This window comes from Ranitomeya variabilis, chromosome 6 (genome assembly GCF_051348905.1).
Source record: "Ranitomeya variabilis isolate aRanVar5 chromosome 6, aRanVar5.hap1, whole genome shotgun sequence".
NCBI classification, from domain to species: Eukaryota; Metazoa; Chordata; class Amphibia; order Anura; family Dendrobatidae; genus Ranitomeya; species Ranitomeya variabilis.
The window spans coordinates 152435613-152449184 of record NC_135237.1 but is presented as its reverse complement, the minus strand read 5'-3'; the positions used below and the strand labels follow the sequence as shown (position 1 = coordinate 152449184).

Sequence of the window (13572 nt, the reverse complement as noted above, 5' to 3'; positions counted from 1 at the left end):
CAGCCAGTACCACCAGTAACCACCAGAGGGAGCCCAAAAACAGAATTCACAACAGAACCCATTGTTGCAATGGTCCTTATGCACTTTCTAGCACTTGCACTTTAACATATATATATATATATATATATATATATATATATATATATATATATATAAGTATTGACATCCCTGCAATTCTGTCAGATAATACTCAGTTTGTTCCTGAAAATGATTGCAAACACAAATTATTTGGTATTATTATCTTCATTTAATTTGTCTTAAATGAAAAAATACAAAAGAGAATGAAGCAAAAAGCAAAACATTGATCATTTCACACAAAACTGCAAAAATGGGCCAGACAAAAGTATTGGCACCCTCAGCCTAATACTTGGTTGCACAACCTTTAGCCAAAATAACTGCGACCAACCGCTTCTGGTAACCATCAATGAGTTTCTTACAATGCTCTGCTGTAATTTTGGACCATTCTTCTTTGGCAAACTGCTCCAGGTCTCTGATATTTGAAGGGTGCCTTCTCCAAACTGCCATTTTTAGATCTCTCCACAGGTGTTCTATGGGATTCAGGTCTGGACTCATTGCTGGCCACCTTACAAGTCTCCAGTGCTTTCCCTCAGACCATTTTCTAGTGCTTTTTGAAGTGTGTTTTGGGTCATTGTCCTGCTGGAAGACCCATGACCTCTGAGGGAGACCCAGCTTTCTCACACTGGACCCTACATTATGCTGCAAAATTTGTTGGTAGTCTTCAGACTTCATAATGTCATGCACACTGTCAAGCAGTCCAGTGCCAGAGGCAGCAAAGCAACCCAAAAACATCAGGGAACCTCCGCCATGTTTGACTGTAGGGACTGTGTTCTTTTCTTTGAATGCCTCTTTTTTTCTCCTGTAAACTCTATGTTGATGCCTTTGCCCAAAAAGCTCTACTTTTGTCTCATCTGACCAGGGAACATTCTTCCAAAACGTTTTAGGCTTTTTCAGGTAAGTTTTGGCAAACTCCAGCCGGGCTTTTTTATGTCTCGGGGTAAGAAGTGGGGTCTTCCTGAGTCTCCTACCATAGTCTCTTTTCATTCAGACGCCGACGGATAGTACGGGTTGACACTGTTGTACCCTCGGACTGGCAGCTTGAACTTGTTTGGATGTTAGTTGAGGTTCTTTATCCCACATCCGCACAATCTTGCGTTGAAGTCTCTTGTCAATTTTTCTTTTCCGTCCACATCTAGGGAGGTTAGCCACAGTACCATGGGCTTTAAACTTCTTGATGGCACTGCGCACGGTAGACACAGGAACATTCAGGTCTTTGGAGATGGACTTGTAGCCTTGAGATTGCTCCTGCTTCCTTACAATTTGGTATCTCAAGTCCTCAGACAGTTCTTTGGTCTTCTTTCTTTTCTCCATGCTCAATGTGGTACACACAAGGACACAGGACAGAGGTTGAGTCAACTTTAATCCATGTCAACTGGCTGCAAGTGTGATTTAGTTATTGCCAACACCTGTTAGGTGCCACAGGTAAGTTACAGGTGCTGTTAGTTACACAAAGTAGAGAAGCATCACATGATTTATCGAACAGTGCCAATACTTTAGTCCACCCCCTTTTTTTATGTTTGATGTGGAATTATAGCCAATTTGGCTTTAGGACAATTCTTTTTGTGTTTTTTCATTTAAGACAATTTAATTGAAGATAATAATACCAAAGAATTTGTGTTTGCATTCATTTTCAGGAAGAAACTGAGTATTATCTGACAGAATTGCAGGGGTGTCAATACTTTTGGCATGTATACAACTGTATATATATTTTTTTATCTATTGGGCACATTTGCCTTTTATTTCCCTATCTGCAATTCAATATTTCAGAATTGACTATACGAATCTTGTATGAGTTTATATTCAACATGTATTCACATAGACCTTGAAATAGGGTACTGCCAACACATCTATATATTTTTATGTCTCTATATATACCATATCTGAGGCGAGCTTCCAGGGCTGCTGAGCGCAGATGGAAAAGATCCCACTCCAATGAGCACTTCATCGCATTCAAACAGTCCCTCACTACTTTCAAGACCACACTCGCCACAGCTAAACAAACCTACTTCTCATAACTCATATCCTCCCTGTCTAACAACCCTAAAGAGTTATTCAACACCTTCAATTCTCTCCTCTGTCCCCCAGCACCTCCTCCCTCCCCACTTATCTCAGCTGAAGACTTTGCCTCATTTTTCAAGCAGAAGATTGAGAACATCAGAGACAGTTTTGGTCAACAACCCCCAAGAGCCCTTCCTCCCGACTTCACAGCCCTCCACCTCCAAAACCAACTTCTCCACCATTACAGAAGATCAACTCTCCACTCTACTCTCAAGATCGTATCTCACCACCTGTGCACTTGACCCGTTCCCATCCCACTTCATCCCAAACCTCACCACAGTCTTCATCCCAACCCTAACCCATCTCTTCAACCTATCACTAACAACTGGTGTTTTCCCTTCAAGCTTTAAACATGCCTCCATCACACCTGTCCTCAAAAAGCCCTCTCTTGACCCATCCTCTGTAACTAGCTATCGCCCTATATCACTTCTCCCTTATGCCTCCAAACTACTGGAACAACACGTCTACCTTGAACTGTCCTCCCATCTCTCTTCTTGCTCCCTCTTTGACCGCTTACAATCTGGCTTCCGGTCACACCATTTCACTGAAACTGCAATAACTAAGGTCACCAATGACCTCTTAACCGCCAAGAGCAAGCGACACTACTCTGTCCTCCTCCTCCTCGACCTGTCGGCTGCCTTTGACACAGTGGACCATTCCCTATTATTACAGACCCTCTCATCCCTTGGCATCACAGACTTGGCCCTATCCTGGATCTCATCATACCTAACAGACCGGACTTTCAGTGTCTCCCACTCACACACCACCTCCTCATTTCGCCCCCTATCTGTCGGAGTCCCATAAGGTTCAGTCCTTGGGCCCCTGCTCTTCTCCATTTACACCTTTGGCCTGGGACAGCTCATAGAATCTCATGGCTTTCAGTATCACCTCTATGCTGATGACACACAGATCTACATCTCTGGACCAGATATCACCTCCCTACTAACCAGAATCCCTCAATGTCTGTCCACTATTTCATCCTTCTTCTCCACTAGATTTCTGAAACTTAACATGGACAAAACAGAATTCATCATCTTTCCCCCATCTCACGTGACCCCCCCAACGAACCTATCCATTACAGTACATGGCTGCCCACTCTCCCCAGTCCCACAAGCTCGCTGCCTCGGGGTAATCCTTGACACTGATCTCTCCTTCAAACCACATATCCAAGCCCTTTCCACTTCCTGCCAACTTCAACTCAAAAATATTTCACGAATCTGTACATTCCTAAACCAAGAATCTGCAAAAACCCTAGTCCATGCCCTCATCATCTCTCGCCTTGACTACTGCATCCTCCTGCTCTGTGGCCTCCTCTCTAACACTCTCGCACCCCTCAAATCTATTCTAAACTCTGCTGCCCAACTAATCCACCTGTTCCTTGCTATTCCCCGGCCTCTCCCCTCTGTCAATCCCTTCACTGGCTCCCCATTGCCCAGAGACTCCACTACAAAACCCTAACCATGACGTACAAAGCCATCCACAACTTGTCTCCTCCATATATCTGTGACCTCCTTTCCCGGTACTTAGGTATTTACCTACACACAACCTCCGATCCTCACAAGATCTCCTTCTTTACTCCCCTCTTATCTCCTCTTCCCACAATCGTATACAAGATTTCTCTCGCATATCACCTCTACTCTGGAACCCTCTACTACAACACATCAGACTCTCGCCTACCATTGAAACCTTCAAAAAGAGCCTGAAGACCCACCTCTTCCGACAAGCCTACAACCTGCAGTAACCACTGATCGACCAAACCGCTGCATGACCAGCTATATCCTCACCTACTGTATTCTCACCCATCCCTTGTAGATTGTGAGTCTTCGCGGGCAGGGTCATCTCTCCTCCTGTACCAGTTATGACTTGTATTGTTTAAGATTATTGTACCTGTTTTTATTATGTATACCCCTCCTCATATGTAAAGTGCCATGGAATAAATGGCACTTTAACAATAAATAATAATAATAATAATATCTTGTGTTGAAAATAATCTCTCCACTGGGTTGATATTGTAAACTTTCAGTATCCGGTTATATTTAAAAGCTCTTTTTTTATATATAATTTGTGTAGCTATCTGTTTCACTTGATTTTTATTGGCTGCTTGGAGGTCACTCTGCACAAGGTTTTTTAATCCCCCGCTATATTATGTATGTATCCTTCCTCTAGTTTTATCTGAGTTACATTAACAAAAGTTTTCATTTTATCTTGGGCTGTGAACTTCCCTTTCTTTGGGTATAAAGTCAGATGCTTTGCTGCCATGTGCCTGATCATGCTGCTGGTGGTTAGGCTAGTAGTTTTGCTACCCCTGCTGATGTGGGCATGGCCGGTGGTGCTAATGGCTTTTTTAGGGTTATCAGCAGAGTCTTTAAAAAACAACCAGGCTGTTATGGTATGGGGACATTCAGTACCTCCCTCTCCCACACCACCTCCTCATCTCGACCCCTGTCTTTCGGTGTTTCCCAAGGCTCAGTTCTAGGACCGCTACTCTTCTCCATCTACACCTTCGACTTGGGACAGCTGATGTAATGGCATGGTTATCGCTACGCCGATGACACGCAGATCTATCTATCTGTACCTGACATCACCTCCTTACTGACCAAAATCACACGTTTTCCCACTATTTCATCCTTCTTTTCTGCTCACTATCAAAGAGTGGACATGAACAAAACAGAATACATTATTTTCAACCATCTCACACTAAATAGACATGAGAGCTGTGCATGCATCATTCGGTTCTACTATACAATAGTAAGAGGAAAAGTTTTCCCAAGAGAAAATGATTTCCCAGACCTTTTTGTACATTGTGTGCAGCTGTGATCTTGATCCTCTTGGTTTGGATGTGGTAAATTTCAAAGTCGTCATCAATACCATCATTGTCCATATCTTGTAAAGAGGAAATCTGGTGTTTCCCAGGGTCATGGTATCTACGTTGAGCGGCATTCCTTCAACAGTGTCCGTTACACTAGAACAAATAATTTTTGACTGTGACATTTAGATATTATTGGTAATATGTATGAGTGAAGATGAAGAAGCTTGTGCCATGGGTATGTTTATAGTAACGGATGTTGCACTCCTCTTTAAACGTAGTTTTTCACAAGCATCCATCAGTTTGTTTGGTTTTCCTCCAACACTGATCTGCATTCTCTAATTCAGCATCTCACGAACATTTTGCACTTTGCCCTTTAGGCAGACACGTGCATCTTTGGCAACATTTTTGATGGGCAATTTTTAGGCCGAGTCTCACACGCGCATCTGTTACAATGATCTTCTGATGGGCATGAAAAACATTCTGGTAATTGGTGGTGGCTAAATGACTAATCATTGTAGGCTGTATCCTGGATCTCATACCTCCCATAGCCACCGCTGTTATTAATCAAGTATGTTCCCAATTCTGTCATCACCATGCCCCTTTCCCTGATCACTTCATCCAACGATTCGGCTGCCATATTTTTTACTAAAAGCCTGCACCTTCCCAACAACAACTGTGTAGGAAGCCACTTTACAGTTTTGCAAGGTGTTTAGGATGCCCATAAACAATTTTTTTTAAAAAATTGACCCCCCATGGGGAAATGTTTTTCAGCCCATGCACTTAGTGTATGGGCATTACAAGCCTAGGAGACCTGCTCCTTTACACTGTGCTCCAAATTATTATGCACAAAGAGTTTAGGAGTGATAAGGTTAGAATTTTTTTGTTTGTCATTTAAACTCATTGATGGTGATGTGTGTCAGGGCTCCTTATATCACTGAAAGCAATTGCAGATACATGTGCACATTAGTTTGGCAGGTGTGTCCAAATAAAGGCAAGACTACTTAAGAAGGGTGTTCCACATTATTAAGCAGCCTACATTTTTTGCCAGAATGGGAAAGAAAAAGGATGTGTCGGTTGCTGAGAAGCAACAAATTGTGGAGTATTTAGGTCAAGGCATGACTACAATCAACATTGCCAAGACACTTCATCATGATCATCGCACAATCAAGAAGTATGAAGCTGATTCCCAGCACACACGTGTGCGTGCTGATAAGGAAAAATTGAGGACTCTTTCCAACAGGCAATTGCGTAAGGTTAAAAGAGCAGCTGCAAAAATGCCTTGTAATTGCAGCAGACAAGTTTTTGAAGCTGCTGGTGCCTCCAACGTCCCCAGAACAACAAGATGCAGGGTCCTTCAGAGGTGCGTAAGCCATCCTGTCGACCACCTCTATCCACTGCACACAAGCAGAAACGGCTCCAGTGGGCCAAATGATACATGAAGACTGACTTCCAAACTGTTTTGTTCACCGATGAGTGCCGTGCAACGCTCGATGGTCCAGATGGATGGAGTGGAGGATGGCTGGTTGATGGACACCCCATGAAAACATGGCTAAGGCTCCAACAAGGAGGAGGTGGAGTAATGTTTTGGGCTGGAATCATGGGGAGAGAGATTGTAGACCCCTTTATGATCCCTGAAGGGGTAAAGATGAACTCCATAATCTATGTGGAGTTTCTAAAACAACACTTCCTGCCATGGTTCAAGAGGAAGAACCGTGCTTTTCGCAGCAAGATCATTTTCATGCATGATAATGCACCGTCTCATGCTGCAAAAAACACATCTGCATCTCTGGCTGCTATGGGCATAAAAGAGGACAAACTTATGGTGTGGCCACCATCTTCCCCTGACCTCAACCCCATTGAGAACCTCTGGAGCATCATCAAAAGGAGTGTTTATGATGGCGGGAGGCAGTTCACATCTAAGCAACAGCTCTGGGAGGGTCTTCTGTCCACATGCAAAACAACTGAAGCAGAAACCATCCAAAAACTGACAAATTCAATGAACGAGAGAGTTCAGAAGCTTCCTTCGAACAAGGGGTCCTATGTGCAAATGTAACATCACCTAGAATAAAGTTTCACTTGAAAACTGTTTGATTTCATTTTGTAATAAGCTGATAATGCTTATAACTTCACAACTGACCATTTTTTTTGTTCAAAATAAAAAAAAGGTTGAAAACTCTGCTGTGCATAATAATTTGGAACATGCATTTTGAGTGTTTATTTTTTTAAAAAAGATACTGGTTTCATAGGCAGTTTGTTCCAAAACATTGCAATTATACTAGAATAGTAGATGACTGGAAAATAACAATGACTGCAATTCAGATAGGTAATTTAGAGAAAATATGAGGAAATATTATTTGCATAATAATTTGGAACACAGTGTAAATGGGGCCTACTTATTAATGAGGCCTTCCTCCACGTCTCATCATCCACCACCACTAGAACACCAGGGTGAATGTGTTCTATGCTGCTACAGCCAGTAAATTTTTTGGCAAGGGTGTCTATGATCCCCATAAAAAAATTTAAAAAAATGTACTGTCAGGTGTCAAGTTCCCGCCTCTGCACAGGGGGAATCTTGAACCATCTCCACTGCAGTCTCCCATTCCTCTCCAGCTGCAGTGGAGCATGCTCAGCGGAGACATCAGTCCCGGCGTCTGATTCAGGCTGATACTGGGCGACTGGTTACTACTGTTCTTCCAGGCTCTGCCTTTGTAGCCAGCACTTATCTGCAGTGAGCAGATCTTTCTGGGACTAAGTTCTGCTTTTCCCATACTGGGCATGTCCACGGGATGACCTCCAATTGGAGGTCGGGGGTCACATGCGCAGGTCCGGAAGCGGTTCCTGTTGGACGACTAGGAAGGTCCTTGAGTGCTAAAACTATAAAAGGTTTGCATGGCCGCATGGCCATGCGCTAGCATCAAACCAATGTTAAAGAGCTGAGCGCCAATGTGGTCATGCTTGTATATGGTCAAGGTTTGGCTGAAATAAGCCCCTAGAATACCGCCACCTCCGGTAAGGAGTTTGTATGTTTGGATTCAGGGCCTTGGCTGAAATAAGGCCCTAGAATACCAGCATCTCTGGTGAGGAGTTGTTTGTCTGCTATTCTAACTGCATGATCACAGTTTTGTTCTGTTTGGTAGCTGTGTTCCTCTGTGAGGTTAACAGGGCACAGCATCTTGTTATACTAGCATATCTGTGAAGTAACAGAGTTCGCTAATACCGCCATATAGTACCGCCTATTACTAGCAGCAGGTTTCTCTCCTGCATGGCGGACCTCGGGTTGCGAACGCTCCAACTGTCTCATGTATATATATTCAGTGCATTCCGCCAACCCTAACATGTACCCCCCAAGGGGAAATGTTTGTCAGCCCATGCACTTAGTGTATGGGCATTACAAGTCTAGGAGACCCGCTCCTTTAAATTGGGCCTATTTTTTATGAGGCTTTTCTTCATGTCTCATCATCCACAGCCATTAAAACACCAGGGTGAACATGTTCTATGCTGCTACAGCCAGTCATTTTTTTGGCAAGGGTGTCTATGTTCCCAATAAAAACAATTTTAAAAATGTACCCCATGGGGAAATGTTTGTCAGCCCATGCACTTAATGTATGGGCATTACAAGTCTAGGAGGCCCGCTCCTTAAATATTGGGCCTATTTTTTTTAATGAGGCCTTCCTCCAATTCTCATCATCCACAGCCACTAGAACACCAGGGTGAACATGTTCTATGCTGCTACAGCCAGTCAATTTTTGGCAAGGGTGTCTATGATCCCCATAATTTTTTTTTTTTAAATGTTCCCTCCGTGGGGAAGTATTTGTCAGCCCATTCACTTAGTGTATGGGCATTATGAGTCTAGGAGACCCGCTTCTTTGTAATGGGTCAGTATTTTTTATGAGGCACTCCTCCATGTTTCTTCCAAGAAACATGCAAATATGGGTCAAGGTGGCCCTTGCATTCAATGCATAAGGAAACAGTTTGGCAGGACAAACTGAAGAATGTGAAGTGGGTTTTCCTGTGGCCATCCAGTACCTGGGATCAAAGACTTCTTGGGGTGCATATGACTTGGTAGCAGGGCAGACCTTGCATTCAAAGCAACATTTTTTCAGGAATCCCTCCTGTACCTCTCGTGAAAGGGGTTTCGAGATGCATCATAATTCTTGGCAGCCCAGCCACTCACTGCATAGGCAATAACAGCATAGGAGAAACGCTGTTTAATAATGGCCCTTTAAGAATATTATTGCCGCATCATGCCCTTCTAAAAACAGGCTTTGTGACTTTAAGAGTCCCTCCTTCATAAATGAAACAGGATGTGTCTCCTTATGTGTCACAAACCACATGGCCAGCTAGGCTGGTTAAATGTTACAATCACATTTCCCAGTGGATGCATTTGTATTGGTTGAAAGCAATGTTAAAGTTTAAAAACACATCAAAAACGCTGTGTCAGAACATAGCCCAAGTGGTGGAGGAACATTTTGGTCTCGGGTTAATTATTTTACCTTATATACAAGTCATTACCCTGGAAAGGATGTGCCTTAACATATTTCCCAGCAAAATCTATTTTGGTTTAGTTTTTGCATGTTTTTGTGCACCTGTAAAAATGGCGTGAAATTCTGACAACATTGTTTACAGCTATGACCTAGGAGTCAGGAATGCTTTCAGCGGAGATCCCCATGCTGTTCCCTTGTCATTTGAGCAGTGTTTCCATCATTTTCAGATATTTATAGATCTTTAAAGGACCCCAGGGCGATTGTTGTAAAAATGCTCGGGTCTCCCAAAGACTTACATTGGATTCGTTGTTCTGTCCGAGTACCCAACTATTTCAATTTGCTCGACCCGAGCAACAAGCACCAGAGCATTTTATTGCCCGCTCATCACTACAAAAGATGAATCAACGCCTTAGGCTGGGGTCACACATGGCGTAAGACAATACGCCACGTATTATACGTCCGTACTACGGCCGTAATATGGAGAAATGTTCCCAAAATATTGATCCGTAGTCAGGGTGTGTCAGCGTATTTTGCGCATGGCATCCTCCGTATGTAATCCGTATGGCATCCGTACTGCGAGATTTTCGCGCAGGCTTGCAAAACCGACATCTAATGGATTTATGTGCTCAAATGTTCATTAAAACATATATACAGTATATATATATATATATATATATATATATGTCATTGAGACACATATATATATATATTCTGTATTTAGATTTCATTCAGCGCGATATCTGTGAAAAGCCGGTAATTCAATTGCCGGCTTTGCATTTCTCCTTCACAAACCCGACAGGATATGAGACATGGTTTACATACAGTAAACCATCTCATATCCCCTTTTTTTTGGCATATTCCACACTACTAATGTTAGTAGTGTGTATGTGCAAAATTTCAGCGCTGTAGCTGCTGAAATAAAGGGTTAAATGGCGGAAAAAATTGGCGTGGGCTCCCGCGCAATTTTCTCCGCCAGAGTGGTAAAGCCAGTGACTGAGGGCAGATATTAATAGCCAGGAGAGGGTCCATGGTTATTGGCCCCCCTGGCTACAAACATCTGCCCCCAGCCACCCCAGAAAAGGCACATCTGGAAGATGCGCCAATTCTGGCACTTGGCCACTCTCTTCCCACTCCCTGTAGTGGTGGGATATGGGGTAATGAAGGGTTAATGCCACCTTGCTATTGTAAGGTGACATTAAGCCAGATTAATAATGGAGAGGCGTCAATTATGACACCTATCCATTATTAATCCAATTGTAGGAAAGGGTTAAAAAACACACACACACATGATTAAAAAGGATTTTAATGAAATAAACACAGCGGTTGTTGTAATAATTTATTGTTCTCGCAATCCATTTGCAAACCCTCGCTTGGCAAAATAATAAACGCACAAGATACATACCTTCTGATGTCAGATCATGTCCCACGAAGTAATCCATATGAAGGGGTTAACTAATATTACAGGCAGAGCTGCGATAAACCACTCGCTCGTGCCTGTAATCCCCCGGGTGCTGAAAGGAAAGCAGTGATCTATACTTACATTCAGTCGCGGTGAGGCGCCCTCTGGTGGATGTTCTCATGAACTGCAGCCTGGGAACTTTTTCCCACGCTCCAGGTCATATGAGGACATCCACCAGGGGGCGCATCACCGCGACTGAAGGAAATGTAGGTCAATGACCTACATTTCATTCATTCGCTGGGGATTACAGGCACGGAGCACAGCTGCATTAGCAGGGCTCCTGCCTGTAATATTAGTTAACCCCTTCAGATGGATTACATCGTTGGACGTGATCTGACATCAGAAGGTATGTATTTTCTGCGTTTATTATTTTGCCAAGCGAGGGTTTGCAAATGGATTGCGAGAACAATAAATTATTACAACAACTGCTGTGTTTATTTCATTAAAATCCTTTTAAATCATGTGTGTGTGTGTTTTTTAACCCTTTCCAACAATTAGATTAATAATGGATAGGTGTCATAATTGACGCCTCTCCATTATTAATCTGGCTTAATGTCACCTTACAATAGCAAGGTGGCATTAACCCTTCATTACCCCATATCCCACCGCTACAGGGAGTGGGAAGAGAGTGGCCAAGTGCCAGAATAGGCGCATCTTCCAGATGTGTCTTTTCTGGGGTGGCTGGGGGCAGATGTTTTTAGCCACGGGGGGGCCAATAACCATGGACCCTCTCCTGGCTATTTGGGGTCAGCGGTGTACGGCGTGGTGACGGGCACATATACCTGGGTATGTTTTTTACGTCAGTTTGTATGTTATATTACCAAATGCCCCCTATGTATTTATGGTAAATGCCCTATATCCTTATGGCATCTGAATAGAGCCAACAGTGGCTATATATCTGTCTATCTATGCATTGTTCATTTATATTATAGAGATATGCCGTCCACGGCTCTTAGTGGGCACGGTTTGTGCTGCACTGTTGCATGCTTCCCCATATTCCCCGTTTATCTGTTTTTATTCTATTATCTTTAATAAAGTATTATTTGCTATTTTGGACAAAAAAGCTGGTGTTGGTGCTTTTTGGTTTATTAATATCTGCCCTCAGTCACTGGCTTTACCACTCTGGCGGAGAAAATTGCGCGGGAGCCCACGCCAATTTTTTCCGCCATTTAACCCTTTATTTTAGCAGCTACAGCGCTGAAATTTTGCACATACACACTACTAACATTAGTAGTGTGGAATATGCCAAAAAAAAGGGGATATGAGATGGTTTACTGTATGTAAACCATGTCTCATATCCTGTCGGGTTTGTGCAGGAGAAGGAAAAAGCCGGCAATTGAATTTCCGACTTTTCACTAACAGCGCTGCGTATTTCTCGCAAGTCACACTGCTGGTCCGTGTGGAATCCGTATTTTTCTCGCCCCCATAGACTTTCATTGGCGTATTATTTGCGCAGTACGCTGACAAACGCAGCATGCTGCGATTTTGTACGGCCGTAGAAAGCCGTATAATACTGAACCGTAATATACGGCTAATAGGAGCAGCCCCATTGAGAAGCATTGTGCCGTATGTAATGCGAGTTTTACGGACGTAGTTTATGCGCTCTAACGTACGTAAAACACGCATGTGTGACCCCAGCCTTAGAAATGTGGTTCTGGAGAAGGACATTATCAATGGATGGCAAGAAGAATAAAATATTAATTTTGGAACAAATCAAGTCACTTGAAGCAAGGATCAACAATCTACAATTTTCTTACTTTGGACACATCATACAAAGAGAGCAATCATTGGAGAAGGACATCATGATCATAAAAATAGAGGGAACAAGGAAAAAAGGAAGACAAGCAACCCAATGGCTTGGTACTATTTATATTACGGCAGAGAAGATCCTTGTAGACCTATCTAGGCTTGCACAAGATTGATCTTCCTACATAGCGTTCATCCATCAAGTCACCATGACTCTAAATCGAGCTGAGGACTGTAAATAATAATTATATAAATATATAACAGTAATTAGAAAATTATTAATCTAACCAAATGTATTCATAATGAAATATTCATAGAGTTATTGGGAGTCCCCCGTGACAACACAATATGTTGTAAACTCACTTTCTGATTCTTCAGTAGAGATATGTGAACCCAAACAGTAAAGTTCAGTATCCATACCAAACACCTACTGTTCAAGCACAGACACTGAACACAGACTTCACCAGGAAGTCTGTGGTACTGTTTAGGTTCACTGGGTGTTTGACGCGCTGTCATGTGCATGACTGCTTGGCAAATGCTGCTTCTGATCGGCGGTTCACAATCAAGTTCTCACGATGCAGCAGTGAGTTCACCGCAGTTCATTATGAAAAAATTCTCCTAGTGAATGTTGGTGAACTCGCAGCTGCACCATGAGACTTTTTCTCACTGTGCGAGCCATGATCTCACCAAGGTCACCGCAGTTAATTGGCCTGGTTGGGAACGCAGCTTCAGTGACCTGCAGTAACCTCGATGTTATCATAGCTAGCTCATTCATCAGTGGTTTTCAGCCTGGATGGTCGCATCTTGGAACCATCTAGGTTGAAAACTGTTCATCCCTTGACATGGATTACAGTGAAGGACAGTATGACGGACAGGTGAGGGATATGGTTGTTATTTTTCATTTTATTACAGGAGACGTAAGTTTCAATGGAAGGAGA

General features: G+C 43.0%; 1 protein-coding gene across 1 annotated transcript in view; it reads left to right on the top strand.

Moving 5' to 3' along the window:
• Window positions 1-13572, top strand: part of CNTNAP2 (contactin associated protein 2) — a 3158824-nt gene that overhangs the window by 856659 nt on the left and 2288593 nt on the right. The window lies entirely within an intron of this gene.